The sequence below is a fragment of the Triturus cristatus genome, chromosome 7 (assembly GCF_964204655.1).
Source record: "Triturus cristatus chromosome 7, aTriCri1.1, whole genome shotgun sequence".
Taxonomy (NCBI): Eukaryota; Metazoa; Chordata; class Amphibia; order Caudata; family Salamandridae; genus Triturus; species Triturus cristatus.
Window position 1 is genome coordinate 1,059,717,160 of NC_140590.1, and position 18,523 is coordinate 1,059,735,682.

The 18,523-nt window shown below is 41.9% G+C and overlaps 1 protein-coding gene across 1 annotated transcript in view; it reads left to right on the forward strand.

Annotated features, from left to right (window-relative positions):
* Positions 1-1,078: 1,078 nt before the first annotated feature.
* The window catches only part of NR3C1 (nuclear receptor subfamily 3 group C member 1), a 514,836-nt gene continuing 497,391 nt past the window's right edge, over positions 1,079-18,523 (forward strand). Inside the window, exon 1 of the mRNA XM_085618126.1 lies at positions 1,079-1,353. The gene's annotated coding sequence lies outside the window, so the exon portion shown is untranslated. The remainder of the gene's footprint in view (positions 1,354-18,523) is intronic.

An 18,523-nucleotide genomic window follows, 5' to 3' on the forward strand; every position in this document is an offset into this window, starting at 1 on the left:
CCCTAAAATTCAGCTTCCTTGCAGGCGGCACAAATCCTCCACGAGAAAGATCTCCAAGGTATTTTTATGTATAAATTGTAAGATGTGACTTATAAAATAAATTCAGCAAAACAGCTGGTCTGACAAGGATGCACTTTGGGGACAGGCTTGGAGTTAAGAGCATGCATGCCTGAGACGAGACTACGGTTAGTACTGAAGGAGGAAACGTATATGTGACTGAAGCAAAATGGGTGGCCACTGAGAAAGGGTGGCGAATGGGCACAACAATAGCATTCACTTATTAGGTATTTAGTCAAGTGGAACCGATTGGCAGCTCCCAAAATCTGAAAATTTGCCAACATCTCACAAAACTCTACAGATAAACTACAAGAGCTAAAAATCTGGAAGTGAGACAGTAAGAGCCACTCCGTGCCTTCCAACCCACGACTGAGAGCGCCTGGAATATGATTTGCTTCACAAAATGTTATATATACATGCAGCATGGTAGTGGAAATAAATGTGGTCCAATACTCGTTATTTAGAGATTTAGAGCACGATACTAACAGGCGCACATTTAGAACGACAATGCACAGGTTACATTCAAGTTTAGAACCACAGTACAGAACAAGCATTAAAAATGCAATAGGTCTCGCCTTTTATTAAGTTAAAGCCATTTGCTTTGCTATACAATACCATTAGCATAGCAAATGGCTTAACTTAATCATAGGCGAGACCTATTGCATTTTCAATGCTTGTTGTTATACACTTTGACCGCTGTGTACAGTAATATTAACACCTCGGAGTGTTTGAAAATTAAAAAACACAATTAAAACAAGATGTTGGGAATGTTTAAATGGCAAAAACGTGCGGCCTTTTGAAATGCTGTCTTCTATTTTTGCTGGAAGGAAAGACTGGGGTGGGAGCACCAAAGACACAGTGCTGACCGTAACCCTCGGGGATAATATGAGTCAGAGCTGTAGCGCTTCATTTCCTTCCCTCTCTGCTGTTTACTGGAGTCTCTGTGACAGCATTTGCAGGCGTGGTTCAGCCCACGCCTTCACCAAGATGGCGCGAGCGGCTTCCGGCGCTGTTCTGAGTCTCTGGTTGAAGCTGCCGCCCAGCCCCTTCAGCTTTCTGCATCAAGATGGCTGGCGACGAGAGACAGGCCGGAGGCTGAGTGGCGGAGTGTCTGCTGTAACTGCGAACGGCAGAAGCGTCCCAAGAGCGAGTGAGGGGCTACTCGGGCCCGACAGAGACCCAGGCCCCCTGTGGGTGGGTTCGGGAAAGGAAGCACGCCAGCACCTTCCCAGCTTACTTCACTGGCATTTTTGTAACGACCCGAACACCCGCCTCATGAGCCACAGTTTACCTAAGGTAAGAAGGGTTTGACAGCTGTCACGGGGGTCTGTCACTGGGGGCAGAAGCGTTCACCAGGAAGGCAACTTGAACGCTGTTCTCAACTTCTACTATTTGAGAACAGGAGGCGGATAAGGGAGGGCTCTTTTAAATGTCACTCTCACTCCCCCCCCCCCCCCCCCCCCCTCACGCTTAGCTGACACGAGCGCGTGCTGTTAGTGTTTCCCCAGGCAGTTTCCCAAATTTCGATGCCTTTTCAAGAGGGAAACTAGCCGTATCATTATAGTTTTATTTCACTTACTCTTATTCTCTACTTTAGTTCGCTGTCTGTGCAACCACATTTTTTCCCTTTATCGCATTATTTCCCCTTTCATCCTCTCGTTCCGCCGCAATTCGTTTTTTCTCTCGTATAGTTTGTCTTCTTTTTCGTTACATTCCTTTATTTTCCTTTGTCTCTCCTTTTTCATAGGTATTTTTCCTTTCCCACCTCGTTTACACCATTCTTTTTCTCTTTCTTTCGTGTGCCTTTCTTTGATTTAAACACAGTCTCCAGTTTTGAACTCATTTATATAATTTCAAGCGTGATGCTTTTCTGGGGTTATATTGTTAAAGCAGCCGATTGATAGAGTGATTTACCCCCATGGAAGAAATGTCACCAACGTGTTTCTTCTTCAAGCTGTATAAAAAAAACCACTCATTCTTTCTAGGCCAGTGAGTGAATGAAAATGTATTTCATTCTAGGGGATGTTGAGGCCTCATAAATCTTGGTGAGGGGTAACATTGGCATCCAATGGTTGCTGCCGCCCTTTCTGCAACACCTCTTTATTTACGTAATGCGGCAAAGTTACCCCTTTTCAGCACTTTCCTTGCATATTGCCTTTTAAGCTCACCCTATACGTCAGCATGTTGGAGCGGGTCACATATTGTAAATATTTTGACGTAAAATGCCACTTATTACAATGTTTGGAAAGTTGCCATCCCCCTCCCTCGTTATCTGTCCTCTGCGAATTAATTGTTTATACTTGCCTGTTTCCCACGTGACATACGCATATCTGCCGTATGTACACCTTTGTGTTGGGTAAGAGTTAAACATTTCTGTGGTGTCTTACTTCTCCTGTGCAAAACTTGGAAAGTATTTTTTGTTCTGTTACCGTTATAAACGGTTTTTTTTAGATACAAATCCATATAAGGTGGTGGGGCGGATGTCCTAAATTTTTTATTTTACTATGAGGCACGTTTACGTTATGTTTCTGAGTATTCGTACTAGAAGAAACTGTCTGGAAATGGCAAAATGCCAAAGTGGCGGGCTACTGTGGGACTAGGCCGGCTTATTTCGCCATTCTGTCCGAACTCTGAAAAACAGAAACCATGTTTATGCCCTCTAGTGGGATGTCAAGCAATCTAATGCTTCTGTCTCGTAGATATGTGCACATATGACCCATAACATGCTTCTAAATGGCATCAAAGTAACTTTCGAAAGTTGACATTTTATTATTTTAACGTGATCCTTTGTGAAAATGTATCTTTGCACGTCGTTACAAAACGTTAATACAATTATTTCATAGAACTGTGCAGCAGAATTGATCTCTAAAATGTGACACGGCCAGTTTTCGCATCACGCTTAATATCTAAGTCTAGACCGTATGTGAGTTGGAACAGCATTGGCAGATACGGGCATGGCGGGTGAGCTCTAATGGCATGCTTACCCTTAACTTGTAGTTTCGTTTTTAACAAGGTAAACTTGATCTCAAAATCTGCGGATGAAAACCGCCGTTGGCTTAAAAGTTAAACAGGCTGACCAAGTGGCCCACGGCAGCAACTGAAAAAATGAAACATAAAACTTCGAAATAGGTTTATTTACTACTTTTGGAGCGCACTGCTAACTCTCGGGGCATCTTGGCGCTACGTCAAAAGTACAGCCTAATGGCAGAACTCTAGAATTCGCAACAAAAGTTGTCCTGCGACTACAGATCCATACATAAAAACTAGAACTTTGCCCGAGCATAAGTACAGTTGATTTTATGAATAGACCGGAGGCTGGATGTTATGTTGCAATTGGTTATAGTTAGATAGAATATAATATGAAATGTATATTTGTTCCACATTCCATGGGTTATATTCTGTGCCCTATTAAGGGTGTGGGGGTGGGGTGAACCGCAATTTTGATACCCCAAAATCTGACCCAGCTGGTAACGCCCACAGTTTTCGATAAATTTAAGACAGTGTTTAAACTCAATTTCACGAGGCAATTGTGCCTGAGGTGGTACGCTACCTCCAAACTTCAAAACTATGAAAATATAGTCAAGCTAAGGCCCCCTCAATATCTGAGTTCTAGATCTGTGGAATAGTTTAAGCGTTTTATTACAAAATTCAGAAATAATATGCTAAAGAGTCAACTACATGAAGGCTCTCAGAAAATTGAGTAATACAGAGAAATGCAAAATCAAAAATTAGTCTAAAGGCCCAAATGGGCCGCAAAATGAGAAGAAAAAAATAGACAGCATCCCTAGCAGTACAGAAAAGTCTTTGGCTCAATTCCAAAATCAATGTTTTTTATATATTATTTTTACATATGAAATCAACAAGACTGCAGAATCATCATTAAATACAATAAAAATGTTTTGGGTTGTAGTGTGTAAACATACCCACCACCTACCAATATTCAAACTAGAAGTGGAAACCAGAGAAGGTTCTCCCAAGTGTAAAGGTGTACTGGCAAAGAGTGCTGTCATTGTGTATACTTTCACATTTCACCAATTGCATTTGGGTGTAAGACATCACCCTAGATTTAAAGTGAATACATATGTCTACATAGATTGACTCATAATATTAAGAGTGCATGCATATGATTAAGCGGGGCGTGGTGCAATTCATAACCCGCATTAAATGAAAGAAATTGTGAGGACAAAAACACCTATTCGTGATCCTAAATATAATCCCCAATAGTGTTGTGGTCATGAGAGATTTGCCCTGTTATATACCAAAATATGGTATGGTGCATACCTTTCTTCCTCTTGTCTTGTGCGTAAGACACCTATATTGTAGTTAATAATTCAAGGGGTCAGTACCTCTGCTTCACTAGCATCAGACCCATAGATTGTATATATATATATCTCTTTATCAGGAAGTCCTAGGACTTCACGATAGAGAGATTTTATATACCCAAATGCAATTGGTGGAATGTGAAAGGATACACAATGACAGCACTGTTTGGCAGTATACCTTTACACTTGGGAGAATCTTCTCTGGTTTCCACTAGTATGAATATTGATATGTGGTGCGTACATTTACACACTACAATCCAATTTTTTTTTATTGTATTCCAACCCTGAAGAATTCGTGGGAAATATCCGATATGACGAAACACGTGTTGGCTGGGAACTAAAGAAAAAAGAAAATAAAGAACAAAAGACAGAGAATTCTAAAGACGTTGTGTATTTTATATTTAACTGAATTTGGAGTGTGTGCTCAGGACTTGAATTCTACTATTTAGAAAGATCAAATTGGTCTTAACGTTAGGTGGCTGGGGGATTTCTCCTTCCTTTGGAGCACTATTGATACATAGTAGGGGATATTGACACACTGATAAATAGAGAGCGCCAAGTCACAAATTAGGAAAGTCATCACCTGTCTGTTTGTACATTCTGCACGTTGTTAATGAAGCACACAAATATAAGAGCACAAAAATCCTTAACAAGGGCAGATAAATGCTTACTGATGAAAACACTCGGGTGGAGCCCATTGTACACAGGGTCAGTGTACTGTAACAACCAAATAAAGAATTCCTAATTTATGTTAAGTTTCTGCAAAGTTATTGTTCAAGTACGCTTTAAGATTGGGCGGCGAGATTCGGAGTGACCTGGTGTTATGAACCTACAGTGCGGAGCAAGCTCAAGTAATTATGGAAGAATATAGTGGCCTGGATTGTAGGTTACATGATCAATAAACTGCTCAAACGTTGATCTCAATTATATTTGTAAGTCAAGAAAAGCACACTGTGTTGGTGACTTAATTTAAGTTGTACTTGCCAAATGGTGATTGTATTCCAAGTGCTGTATTGGTCTTGAGTTTGCGTTCAAATCTTTTGGAGAAGAGCATGCTTTGGGCGCAAGTGAACAGCTGTTGGAGTGTGACGGCACTGATGAGGACTGTCGCGGTGCACGAAGGAAAGTGCATATGGCACATTATGAGGTCATCAAAGTGACCTTGCTGGTCGGCCATCTTGCCACTAGTAGTACGTCTACAAGGAAGCTGAAGGTCACAGACAAAATCTAAAAGATGGCTGGCTGAGGAAAAGTGTCCAATCATCAGCAAGTGCATGTATATTGTGCAAACCAAATAAGGAGGTGAGACTCTGAGGATATTAGGAGTGTGGATATGCATCATTAATGGCTGAGAAATATTAAGCATGTAAACTTCTTGGTTACCAGATGTGGGTTGTGTAGCTTCAGTTTCCAAAATATTTTTTAAAACTGTACCTTGTGGTGACGTGTGGGCTGTGAAGTAGTCAAGCTGAACTGGTTTAGAGGACACAGAACTAGTACACACACAAGACAGTGTTTAATCAGAATATAAATCCACCTAAAGAGTTTTCCATTAACTTAAGTTCAACAGAATTGAACAATATTTTTTAAATTGAATTGCAGCAATTGACGAGGAAAACAAGTTTACTTATTTGATGAAAAATATCTTCTTCTACATGTGTGTGCCCCAGAGGGTTTAAAATCTATAATCGGGCACCAAAAGAAGGAGCTGCAGGGGCCGTGAATGTATTTGAGCGTGTATTGAAAGATTTAGATGCTTATTTTGCACTAAAAGTATACATTGGCCTATCCAGGGGGACGTTCTTCAAAAGGAAACTGAATGATCCCGCAAATGTTGATGAATATGTTAATTCACTGATGAAATTGGCAATTAAATTGTAGATTTGAAGCATTACCGGAGGACTTTATCAGGGATAAGGTAGTGCATGCTAGTGATCTTAGCATACATATAAAATTTTGAGTAAAAGGACATTCAGAGTTAAAAGACACCCTAGCAATTGTATATAAAGAAGAGTTGTGCTGCAAATGTACCAACGTTGTTACGTTTGGAATCTGGAGTGTAGAGTGTGAAATGGCTGGGAAGGTCAACGAGAAGGGTGATTAAAGAGGGAAGAGAAATAGAAATTACAGATTTTTAATTGATGGCTTGCTGGAGTGTTACCACTGTGATAGTTGTAATCACTTTGCATATTGAAAAACATATCCTGCATTGAAACAACATTGTAGTTGCGTGACATTTTGCAAAAGTTTGTAAAAAGAAAAGTTTTAAGATGCTGTGTATGAAAGGATGAGTTGTCATCAGAAGTAGAACATAGATGTAAAAGTGAGAGTAATATTTTGAATATAATGAAAAACATGATACTCAACGTTTATTTTGAGAAGCTGAGATAAAGCAAATCCACAGGTAGTTTGTCTGTTTGTGGTATAAGGATTGATGTACGGGATTGCCATACACAATTGTGGAAGAGTGTGTTTGGAAAGAGAAATTTGTAAGCAAATTGAGAGAAAAGTCAAATGAATCCGATATCAACTGGAAGGGTAAACCAGAGCGGCGATAGAAATGATGGGTTACTGTTATTGATTTTCAGATCTGAAGGAAGGAAAACTGTATCCGGCTAAAAAGGGGCCATATCTTTTGAGTTGTGTCGACCAAGGGAATTTACATACCATTTTAGATCCAAACAAGTGTTATTAATGGATCATGGAGAAACAACAGGAAAGAAAATGTCAACCAAGTGTCCTGAAGGTTTTAGTGGGCAAATAGTAACACTAAAGAGATTTTGAACTTAAAATAATTTCGAAAACAATTATGCTCAACAAAGGATGCACACAGGTAGTAACATTCCTATCTTATTGAGAGAAGAAGCAACCTAAGAGCTGGAGAAACCGGTTCAAGCTGATATTCAACCTATTGAAGTGTCCAATTGAATTGTCCTTGTTGGTGGCACAACGTGCAAATGGAAATATTTGTTTGTACATAGATCTTAGGCATTTAAATAACAATATAATTGTTCATCAGTTTCCATGATCATGATTAAGGGCCGCAGTATTTTTCTACTGTTGACTAATCTTCAGCGTACCACTTAATTCCACTTTGTGGAGAATATAGACAACTTACTGGGTTTATTACTCTTGATGGTTGCTTCCGGTTTAAATGTATTCCTTTTGGCCTAGCATTGGTGTTGGCGGTTTTCCAAAGGCTTATGTTTAAATTGTTTGGAAAGTTCTTAGGCACCAATTTCTTCCACAGTGATATTTTGTCAAGAGAGAAGTATAAGGCAGAACAAAATTAGCATCTGGAGAAAGTATTGTAAGTGTTGGAAGGCAAAGGATTGACTGGAATTTGCCAAGTGTAAGTTTGCTGTTCGGAGCGTAACATATCTAGAGCATGAGACCAGTGGTGCCTGCATGACATCTCTTGTCATGTGGTTGAAGCCTTCAAAAAGATGCCACCACCAAGAAGGATATTATAACAATCCTAGACATGACAGAGTTGTATGCAAAATTGAAACCACATTTTTTGAATGAAGTCATTCCACATTAGGCTATTGTTAAAGAACAAAAGCAAATATGTATGGAACAAAGAGTGTAAAATGGACTTTGAAAGAATTAAGCATGAGATAGCCGAAGCTTATGAGTCTACTGCACTCAAACGTTTGCATCCAAGTGCTATGAATGCAATAACTACTGACACTAGCTGCTTTGCACTTGGTGCAGTGATAACCCAATGGGATGGTAATGGATGCAAATGTGTCATTGCTTTTTCATCATGTTCACATGCACCAAAGAAGAGAAAAGCTCAAGCATGAGGCTGAGGCGTGGACCACAACCTCTCATGCCTGCTCCCTGGATCACTTTAGAACATGTGTATGGGGAAGTCCAGTTGAAATTCAGTGCGATAACAAACCTCTTACCACATTATTTATCACTGAGAGTTTAGGGAGGATTTCTTATGCATTATCGGCAATGATGTTAATGTGTTTAAAGGATTATATGTACAAGATTGTATATGCGCCTGTAAAAGATTGTATATGTACCTGGGAAGAATAATGTGGAGGTGAATTTTTTAATCTAGGATGCCAGTTCAGATAGTAGAGTGCGAGAATGGAGAATGGGAAGAGTATCAAATTGCTGTGTAAAATGAGAAGGGCAATCGTGCTATCAAGAAGACTTTTGGGATATTGATTACGAACATGATGAAACACTATTCAAGGTGATGCACCATATTAAATCAGGCTGGCCTAAAAATGTCAAGCTGGATGGACAAATTAAACCATTTTAAGAAGTGAGAAATGAGCATACAATGGAAAGAAAATGTATTGGACGTTGTGGAAGGATAATTACACCCAGTGAACTGAGAATGATTATTATGAGACCGATTCTGAGGGGTAATTTAGGCATTGTTAAGACCAAGCAAAAGGTTAGTATTGGTGGCCTGGTATGAATGTGGTTATTGACCGATTGGTAAGAGAGTGTGTGAATTGTCAGGGATCAAATACGTCTGTAAGAACGTTGGGGCCACCACGTCTGTAAGAACGTTGGGGCCACCAACGGGTGAAATAAATTGTCCTAATTTGCTACGGGAATGAATCGTAATTGACATTATAGAGACATCTGAATTGAGTCACCAGCATATTTTCATAGTGAGGTATCTGTTTTGTTGGGGGACATTGGTAACATTTGTTGGTAAAGCTGACATTGTTTGGGTTTTCGAGTTTCTGACAGGAATATTCTTGTGAGAAGGGATATCAGTTAGTTTGTTAACTGATGGTGTTCAGTTCACTTCAGGAAAGACCAAAGGCATTCTTGGACAAAAATGGAATTATACAGGGGACTACTTCACTATTCAATAAATGTGCCAGTGATCTGGTGGAGCGATTCAATAGCATGTAGAAGAATCCTATATAGTTAGCAAACAGATGTCAATTGGATTAGGACCTTCAAATATTTAAAGTAGTGTAATCTTACAGATCATCAGTCAGAAGGGCAAGTTACCCTAGTTCAAAATGTAATCCAGATGACAGAGATTCATGTAAGAAATGGTCTGTGGAGAAGGTTGGGAGAGAATTTCCTATGTGCATTTTTCACATAAAAAATATTTCGAGAATTAATACAAATGGTAACGATTGAAATAGGGCAGTTAGGGCCATATGTAGGTAGCCTAATACTGGTCGGTAACGGCCGATTTTCGGTAAAAATCCCGTTACCGACCAGTATTCAGGCTTTTGGTATGTAGGGGGGACATTTCAGGATTCGGTAATTTACCGAATCGGTAAAATTACCGATTCGGTAATTTTACCGATTCGGTAAATACCGAATCCTGAAATGAGATGTAGGGGGAGTGTGTGGGTGTTGTGTGGATTCGTTATTTACCACCAACTAAAAGTTGGTGGTAAATGACGAATGGCTTAGAAAAAGCATTTTTTGGCACTTAGAAGTGTGCAATGTGGCAGACATACATGCCCTTAGGGCATGTATGTGTGCCACATGTGCACACATGCAGGAATCAGGGGTGCAACAGGGTGTCACTGTGACACCCTGCCACCCTTGATTGTGCTTCCCCCATTACCGAATCGGTATTTACTGATTCGGTAATGGTAACTGGCTTCCCATTGATTCCTATGGGCCTCCTGGCCCATAGGAATCAATGGGAAGCCAGTTACCATTACCGAATCGGTAAATACCGATTCTAAATTACCGACCAATTCCGATTCGGTAATTTTTACCGACTGATTACCTACATAGCATTTACCACTTCATAAATACCGAATCGGTAAAATTCGGTATTTATGAAGTGGTAAATGTTAGGCTACCTACATAAGGCCCTTAGTGAGAGTCAAGAACCCTGGTAAGGTACCCAAGGGTGTTCATATGTACTTTGAACCTCTGAAGGTTAAGGTCATGAGGAATTTTGTAAAGTTGCAAGATGAGAGATGCTGGCGTATGAGTTTCCAAACGCTATGTAGTAAGGGTGAAGTTGAAGGTGGTGGTGTGTCCTAGAAAAGCAGACAGTTCATTGTTGATGACGTAGAAGATGGTTTTGAAGGAAGTGATGTATGTGGAAAACAATCTGGGGGAAATAGCTAATCTAAAGTTTTGAGAGATTTCGAATCATGAATAGAAGCTTATGATAGTGAAGCAACTGGTGTGGATGGATGCAGGAATGCGTGTTTTGATCATGAGGATCATGTTGAGGCTGGTCTGCTTGTCGAGGTGGATGAGGAAAGGATTGTGGAAGTTGTCAAAAACGCTGAAGTAGATGAAATAGGCAAGCACAGAAATCCACAAGGAAAAGGAGTGTACTAGTGTATTGGAGGGAATTTGTCAACAAGCAAAGTAAGTTGTTGGCAATAAGCAGCAGATCAAAAAGAATGATTAGATCACCAAAATGGTTATCGGATTATCAGTGTGATGTATAACAAGTATGTATGTCTTCCTATGGTTACCATATGGTGTTTATACATGAGCATATTTTTTCTTATTGACACTTTTGATTTGTTTTTGTATAATAAGGGGGGAGGTGTGTTGGTTTGCAATCAGTTATAGAGAGGATAGAATATATAATGTATATTTGTCCCACATTCCATAGGGATATATTCTGTGTATTGTAATTTTAAGGGCAGATGCTGATTGATGAAGACACTAACTTGGAACAGAATGTACATTAACAACAGAGAACCTCTTCTTAACATTCAGTTATAATTTGGGTAATACCTCCACAGTCAAAAACAACAACATTATCCCACAAGATTGAGTTAATAGTTCATCACTTTATTTGTCCAAAAACGTTTTTGTTTCCTTTTTTTAAAATATATTTATATATATGTACTTATGGTTTTACAAAATATGGTACAGAATCTAGACAATACATAAAACGAGCCCAAAAAAGGAAAAAGACAGGCTTGGAAAGAATGTCTCGAATGTACATTCTAACAAAACCAAACATTCAGCCTATCATTCATACCTCACCTACAATCATACTACACAACATGGTTTAACATATAAAAACATATTATGATTAATTTCATAAGTATATACAAATAAAAGCAAGGGAAAGACCAAAGCGCCAACGCGCGTTTCGGAGTGGAATCAGAGACCCACGATTCCTTCGTCAGAGCGCAGACACATTAATCAGTCAGGGGAAGGTCAGTATTAATCCAGACTCATCCAAATAGATTTTCTTATATGAGGTGCAGACAAGGGCTCTTTATAACAATAAGTAGGGACTTTAGAAACAATCTGTGGAAACAATGAACACCATTTAATCTTATTTTAATTAGATATGTGTATATACATTTCGTATTAAACAAGGAGCTTTGGCAAAAATGGAAGAAAGTAGATTAAGAGAAACATAGTATGGGTGTTAATAGAAATGTGCAAAAAAGGCAAAGAATGTGATTTAGAAAAGATCCACTTTCCAACACCCTAGTTAATGTGCATAAAAAAGAATGGTTTACAGATGAAACTGCAACCTACTTGATAGGTGAATGCCTAAGGCACAATTCCACACAGGAAAACGATTTAATGGTTCAGTAGATGTAGTTTCCATAAATAAGGTGACCTGATCAAAAGAAAAAGAGATGAACAAGGGAGAATATACAGCTGAAGGGACAACAAGTATGACGGTTGTATAGAAAAAAGGCTAGGGCCTTACACCAGTTCATTAAGTCATGGTGGATGAAAAACGGAACGAGGTTTCAAACTAAGTAATCCATATGTAGGACTGTTCTGTTGGGAAGTGGAAGAATGGGGTAGAGCAGTTTATTTTATGGAAGAATAAGGAGATCTGGATGATAGACGAAAAGTTAAAACCATGGCTTCCTGTCAACCCGAACAGAAGGCCTATCTGAGCAAATGACCACCGTGAATTTAATGATGGAATCCTATTGTAGACATTGTACACTTCTTACCTAATGTCACGGAGATCACTAGCTGTAGGATACTTCAACAGTGTAATTACTGTGGAGGTTCCTAAAATAAAGGAAGGCCTACATGAATCCCTTGAATAGGGACAACATGGACTGAATAAGACTATTTCTAGGTAGAATATTCTATACATACCTACGTACAAAAGTATGATAACAGCATAGGAGTGCTAGGTTGCTAGTCCAATTAGTCCATTAACTGAATGTCTAATAACTTGAATGGAAATAAAAACTCTAGGGAAAACAAAAATAGGAGTACATTTTACAAGTAGACTGTCGAAGGAAATATAAATCACTCAAAATGAGTTGTCTCAACTGGTAACTTACGTAGAATATGACCCGCCTTTAGCGGAAATTTAAATCATCTTCTCTGTGGTCCCGCTCCACATAAATAAAGTTGCTAATCAGAATCGTGGAACACTGCAAATGAAAAACAAACGATAATCTATAAATCTACAAATACGATCTAGGTGGGACCCTAATTGCCTAGTCCCCCAGTACGACGTACCTTAGGTTTACTTGCAGTCTGTCGGGCGGGAAGATAATTCCATCGTATACGGTACCGGGCGATGTGCGAGTGAGCGGGGAAGCGGCTCAGGTATATATACGTTGAAAGGCCGGAACTAACTTCTGGTGAGTTACGTGATTGACGTAGGGGCGTGACGTGTGTGTATCCCTAGACCGCTCACTCAAGAATGGAAATACCAAAATAAAAGACGCCACGTTGGGGATGGTTAAACATACTAGCAAAAAACATTACGAGTGTAAAAAATCTTTTGTACTAACGCTAGTGCCTCCTAAACCAAATTAAGGGTAAACCGCCAGAATAAACAGAATACTGAAAATGATGGGCGAGTATGCAAAGGATGAGTGCTCTAAACTGCAGAGGTAAACTTAAGCTAAACAACTAAGAGTGGGATGAAATACCGTAATAAAAGTATCCTCACACATCCTAAACTATCGATCATGGAGCATCCTAAAAAGGAACCATAGACAGATACATCTTGGTGCTAGTGTGAAATGTCCTAGCAAACTGTAACATAGGATATGTGGATAAAGGAGGTGGCCATGCTCACAATGACAACGGTCCGCTGGAATCTGGAATGTGAATAAAAATGGTAGACAGTCTGTGTGCCTAAAAAGAAATAAAGACAAACAAAGGAAGTCCAATGGGGGATGCACATGGTACCAATGGGACTTTTTTGCATAAGGAACCTAAAAAAATCTAAAAAAATAGGTCACATAAGGACAAGTCAGTATAGGGATAGGGGCATAAACTATGGTCTAATTTACAGTAGCGCATTCTCCCATGGTAGGTGTTCGTTGAGTCCTGCGGTTGCTGTCTGGAGAGTAAACATCCAGAATACTTCTCTTTTTTTTCTTAGAGCATCAATGTTATTATCCTTAGGATAATGTACTTTTTCTAGAATGATCCATTTGATTTAATTGCCACATGTTGTTTCTCAAGCCAATGTTCAACTAGAGGGGCCCCTCTGCGTTTGTTTTTAATTGAGGATTTATGCTCACTCAACCTGATTCTAAACTCTCTGCTAGTCTCCCCTATATACCCTTTGTGGCAAGGGCAGAGAATTAAGTAAATGACGTTAGCTGACCTACAGTAAGTCATTTCGTTGAAGAAATTATTTTTCTTTCCCATTCTAATTCTGCAGATACAATTGCTGAATCACAAGCATGGCAGTTGCCGCACTTATGAGTACCCGTAGTGGGGTTGTTGCCAGTAATCTATTTTTTGACAAATTGTCTGGTAGTGTTAAAATGAGATTTAACTAGAAAGTTACGTAGATTTTTATTGCGAAGGAATGCAAATACAGGTTTGGGCATAATATTAGTTTGGTCTCCTGTGTTGAGAATATGCCACTGGGAACAGATGATTTGTTGTAATTTATTGTCAAAGTTAGAGAGACGTGTCACACATACCAATTTGTTGTCATCTGTGTGAGGTTTTTCTTGTAACACGGCCTCCCTGTTGTAATATTTGGCCCTTTCATAAGCCTCTCTTATGACTCTGTGGGTATCCTCGATTGAGTAATTTGCATCTTAGTTCATTAGCGTGTACTTCAAAATTCCCAATATTGGTGCATTTCCTACGTAGTCTTAAAAATTGACTGAATGGTATGTTATCTTTTTGGTTACGTGGATGGTAACTTTGGTACTGTAGGATGGTATTCCTCGCTGTGGGCTTAGTGTAGAGTGATACTTCGATTTTTCCTTCAATGGCTTGTATCCATACATCTAAGAATTCGATCTTTTCCTTAATAATATTTGCACAGAATTTCAGATGGGGATCACATAAATTCAGCCAGAGGGTGAATTCATGTAGTTGTTCCTCTGGGCCACTCCAAATAAAAAAGATGTCGTCAATAAATCTATTCCAATGCTGTATATTCTCAAAAAATGGGGCAATTTCATTGAATATGCAGCGTTCTTCAAAAATCCCCATGTAGATATTGGCGACATTCGGGGCGCAGACCGCGCCCATGCTGATGCCCTGGATTTGTTTAAAAATCATTTTGTCGAATTTGAAGTAACTTTCTTTTAATACAATAGCTAGGCATTCAAGTATAAAAAGTATGTCATCAGGGCTGTTGTTCTTCTCTAATGAGCTTTTTACTGCCTCTAGGGCCCCCGTTTGGGGAATGTTAGTATAAAGCGCCTCTATATCCATAGAGACTACAAAATCTGTGTGTGGGTTGAACGCAAGACCTTCAATTTTTAATTAATTAGAACTCAAGCTGCGCCTGCAGACCCATCAGGCCCCTTATCGGTGGCGCGTGTCCCCATAGCTCCTCCGGGATGCCGATTATCAAGAGATGATACAGGCTACCTTAGTTCTCTGGGAGGCTCTTAAGCCCACGATTGGGGGGGCTGACATTAGTTTTCGCTCCGGGGATAAGGGGCGGCGTTTGGTGCAGGTGAGGGAACTAGAGGACCGCCAGGTCTAACTGCAGTCCCAACTGGTGGAGGGCTCCGATTCCAGTTCCCGCCGGAATCTCCTCACGACCAACAGCAGCTCCACCAGCTCCATCTGGACAGTGCTAAAGAGGTGTGGCTGGCGACTCAGTACAGAATTTATCAATGGGGCGACAAGTCTAGTCAGATGCTCCATAGGCTGTGCCAGGTCTGGACGACCCAGACACAGGTTCCCCTTCTGATGTCCCCGGACGGCAGTGTCTGCACTTCCCCCACTGATGTGGTTCAAGCCTTTGGCTTCTTCTACTCAGCCCTGTATGAGGAGCTGGAGGTGATAGCTGAGCCCCTTATAGACGAATTTCTCTCTGATATCCCCCCCCCCCCGCCATCTGTCCGATGAGCTGCGTGGTGAACTGGATAAACCTATCGCATTAGACGAACTGCAGGTGGCGCTGTCCAATCTACACTCGGGCCTGGCCCCTGGCCCGAACGAGTTCCCCTGCGACTTTGTGCCCGCATATGGCGACCCTGGGGTCCCACCTACTTGGAGCACTGCACGAAGCTTTGGAGCTGTGTATTTTGCCACCAGACTGGTGACACGCCGATATTGTGGTTTTTCTTAAACCCGGTCGTCCCCCGGACGACCAGAGCTCATATCGCCGCATCTCGCTGTTGAATTTTGAGCCTAAACTCTTGGGGAAGATCTTGGCTGACCGCCTTCGCACCTGCATTCAGGATCTGGTACATCCAGATCAGTCTGGCTTCATGCCACAGCGCTCCACCAGACACAATATCAGGCAAGCTCACAACGCTGTGGCAGAGGCCCCTCGCCTGGGTCGTCTTGTTGGCGGACATCGACAAGGCATTCAACTTGCTGAGCTGGACTTATCTCTTTAAACTTCTAGAGGCCATTAACCTGGGTCCCCAGTTTCTGGCATATGTGAAACTACTATATACAGATCTCACCGCCTCGGTTCGAGCGGCCAGATGTTGCTCTGCCCCCTTTCCTATCTGCAGGGGTACGAGGCAGGGGTGCCCTCTATCCCCTCTCCTATACGCCTTAACCATTGAGCCCTTAGCTGCATGGGTGAACCAGGACCCTGTCATTCGGGATTGGATTGGTTGTTGGAGCACTCAAACAGGATCGCGCTTTACGATGACGATGCCCTGTTCTTCATGTCAGAACCTTGGGCCTCAGGGCCTCGTATCCTCCAAATTCTCCGAATCTTTGGGGAGACCTCTGGACTTTGGGCCAACCAGTCCAAATTTATATTGTGTCCAATTCACGGCGAGCAGAGGAGCCAAGCCTGGGCTTCGCAGCTGGTCATCACAGACACGGGCATTAAGTATCTAGGGGTCTTTATAGCGTGGTGTCCCAGCGACGCTTGGACGCACAACATTGCCCCGTTGCTCCCCGTCTTCCGGGATGAAACGACGATCTGGTTCCAACTACCACTTTCGTTGTATGGCAGGTCCGCCATTTTCAAAATGGTGTCTCTGCCACGCTGACTCTACAGGCTCCAGAACTACCCATACCCTATCCCCCCTCCGTGGTTTATTCTACTTAATGCACTCCTGAATAGATTCCTCTGGCAGGGGAGCGCGGTCCGTGTGGCGCTTGCGACTTGTATACAGTCCACGTATTGTGGTGGTATCGCGGTGGCAGACGTCCACTCGTATTGCTGGGCCTCGCATCTCTTGATGATTAAAGAGTGGTGGTATGGCTCCCAGACGGACCCAGCCTATGCTGTGGAGCGGCTAGCCATGGCGGGCACCCCGTTGCTCCATCTTCTATACAGTAGCTCTTCCCTGGAGGCGCTTCTCCCGGTGTGCCGGATGGTCATTCTGACATGCAGGAGGGTGGTCAGGTCCATGGGTTGGTGGGAGTTGACCGGCGCCACTCCCCTCTGGCGGAAAACGTATCTTCGGCCTGTTGCGTCACTTGTGGGGTTTCGTAGATGGGATGATATAGGCATATCCACGCTTGGAGATATTATGCTGGGGACCACTCTTAAATACTTTCAGAGGCTACAGGCAGATTTTGACCTTCATAAATCGCAGTTCCATTGTTATTTGCAACTCTTGTCACGCGTTGAACCCAAGTTTCGGCAGCTAGAGTCTCTACCGGAGTTCCACCCACTGGAGGCTCGCCTACTGATGGGAGATCTGGGGCTCACAAAATTCAGCAAATCTACCATACACTTACTACACATTCCAAGACCACTATCCACAGAACCCGGGAGGCTTGGGAGGCAGACCTGCCAGCCCTTACTGACGACGACTGGGCCGAGGCGCTGGCCAGCCCTCGGTACGCCACCGTCTCCACCAGATATAGGCTAATTCAATTTAAGTACCTCCATAGGGTATACTACACGCGCCTGTCTTTGGAAGATGGGGGCAATCCAGTCCCCTGTCTGTATCCGCTGTGATACGGACGAGGGGTCGTTCCTGCATACGGTGTGGAGTTGCAGGGCACTGCAGCCCTTCTGGTCAGGCGTGTTGCCTTGCTTGGGGCGTGTTCTGGTGTGGGATATCCCGTCGGGCCGTAGATTGGCGCTCTTACATAGCACAGAAGACATCGGGGCAACAGGTATAAAAGACACCTTTTTGTTTCAGGGTCTCACCTTGGCTAAGCGGGACATAGCCCAGCTCTGGAAGGACGCATCCCCACCCTGTAAAACTGCATGGAAAAAGGCCCTGGACAGGTGCATGTCAGCGCAGATTGTAGTGTTCCAGGCGAGGGCGTGCCCACAGAAGCATGGGAAGATTTTGTCTCGGTGGGCTAGGTACAGGGGCATAGATCTGCCCTCAATGTCACAGATCGCCGCCCGTGACCCCATCGAACGACTGGTGGTGAATGATTTACCTGTTTAATGTACCAATGTTCTAAAGATGTGGCTGGAAATTCTTCTGGCCTTTACATGCAATGTTCTTGCAGTATGCTTGGTGCGCATTAGTGGGGAGTGGGGTTGGATGTTTTTCCTTGTCTGATGTTCTGCAGACTATAGGGGAGGGGGTTATACAGTACCCAGAGACATTCTCTAATGCATTTCATTTGTGCTTTGTTTGCCGCTTTGGTATGATGAAAACTCAATAAAATCTGTTAAAAAAAAAAAAAAAAAAAAAGAATACTGTACATTAAGACACTTTTAGGTAATATAAAAAAGGTTCTTATATGAGGGTTAGGACTTTTAATCTGTCTGCGAGGACGTAGATAGGTTAATTAGAGGTCGGGTGGAAAGCGTACCAATAAGAGATGGCATTTGAATGTGCCCAATGCAGATGCAA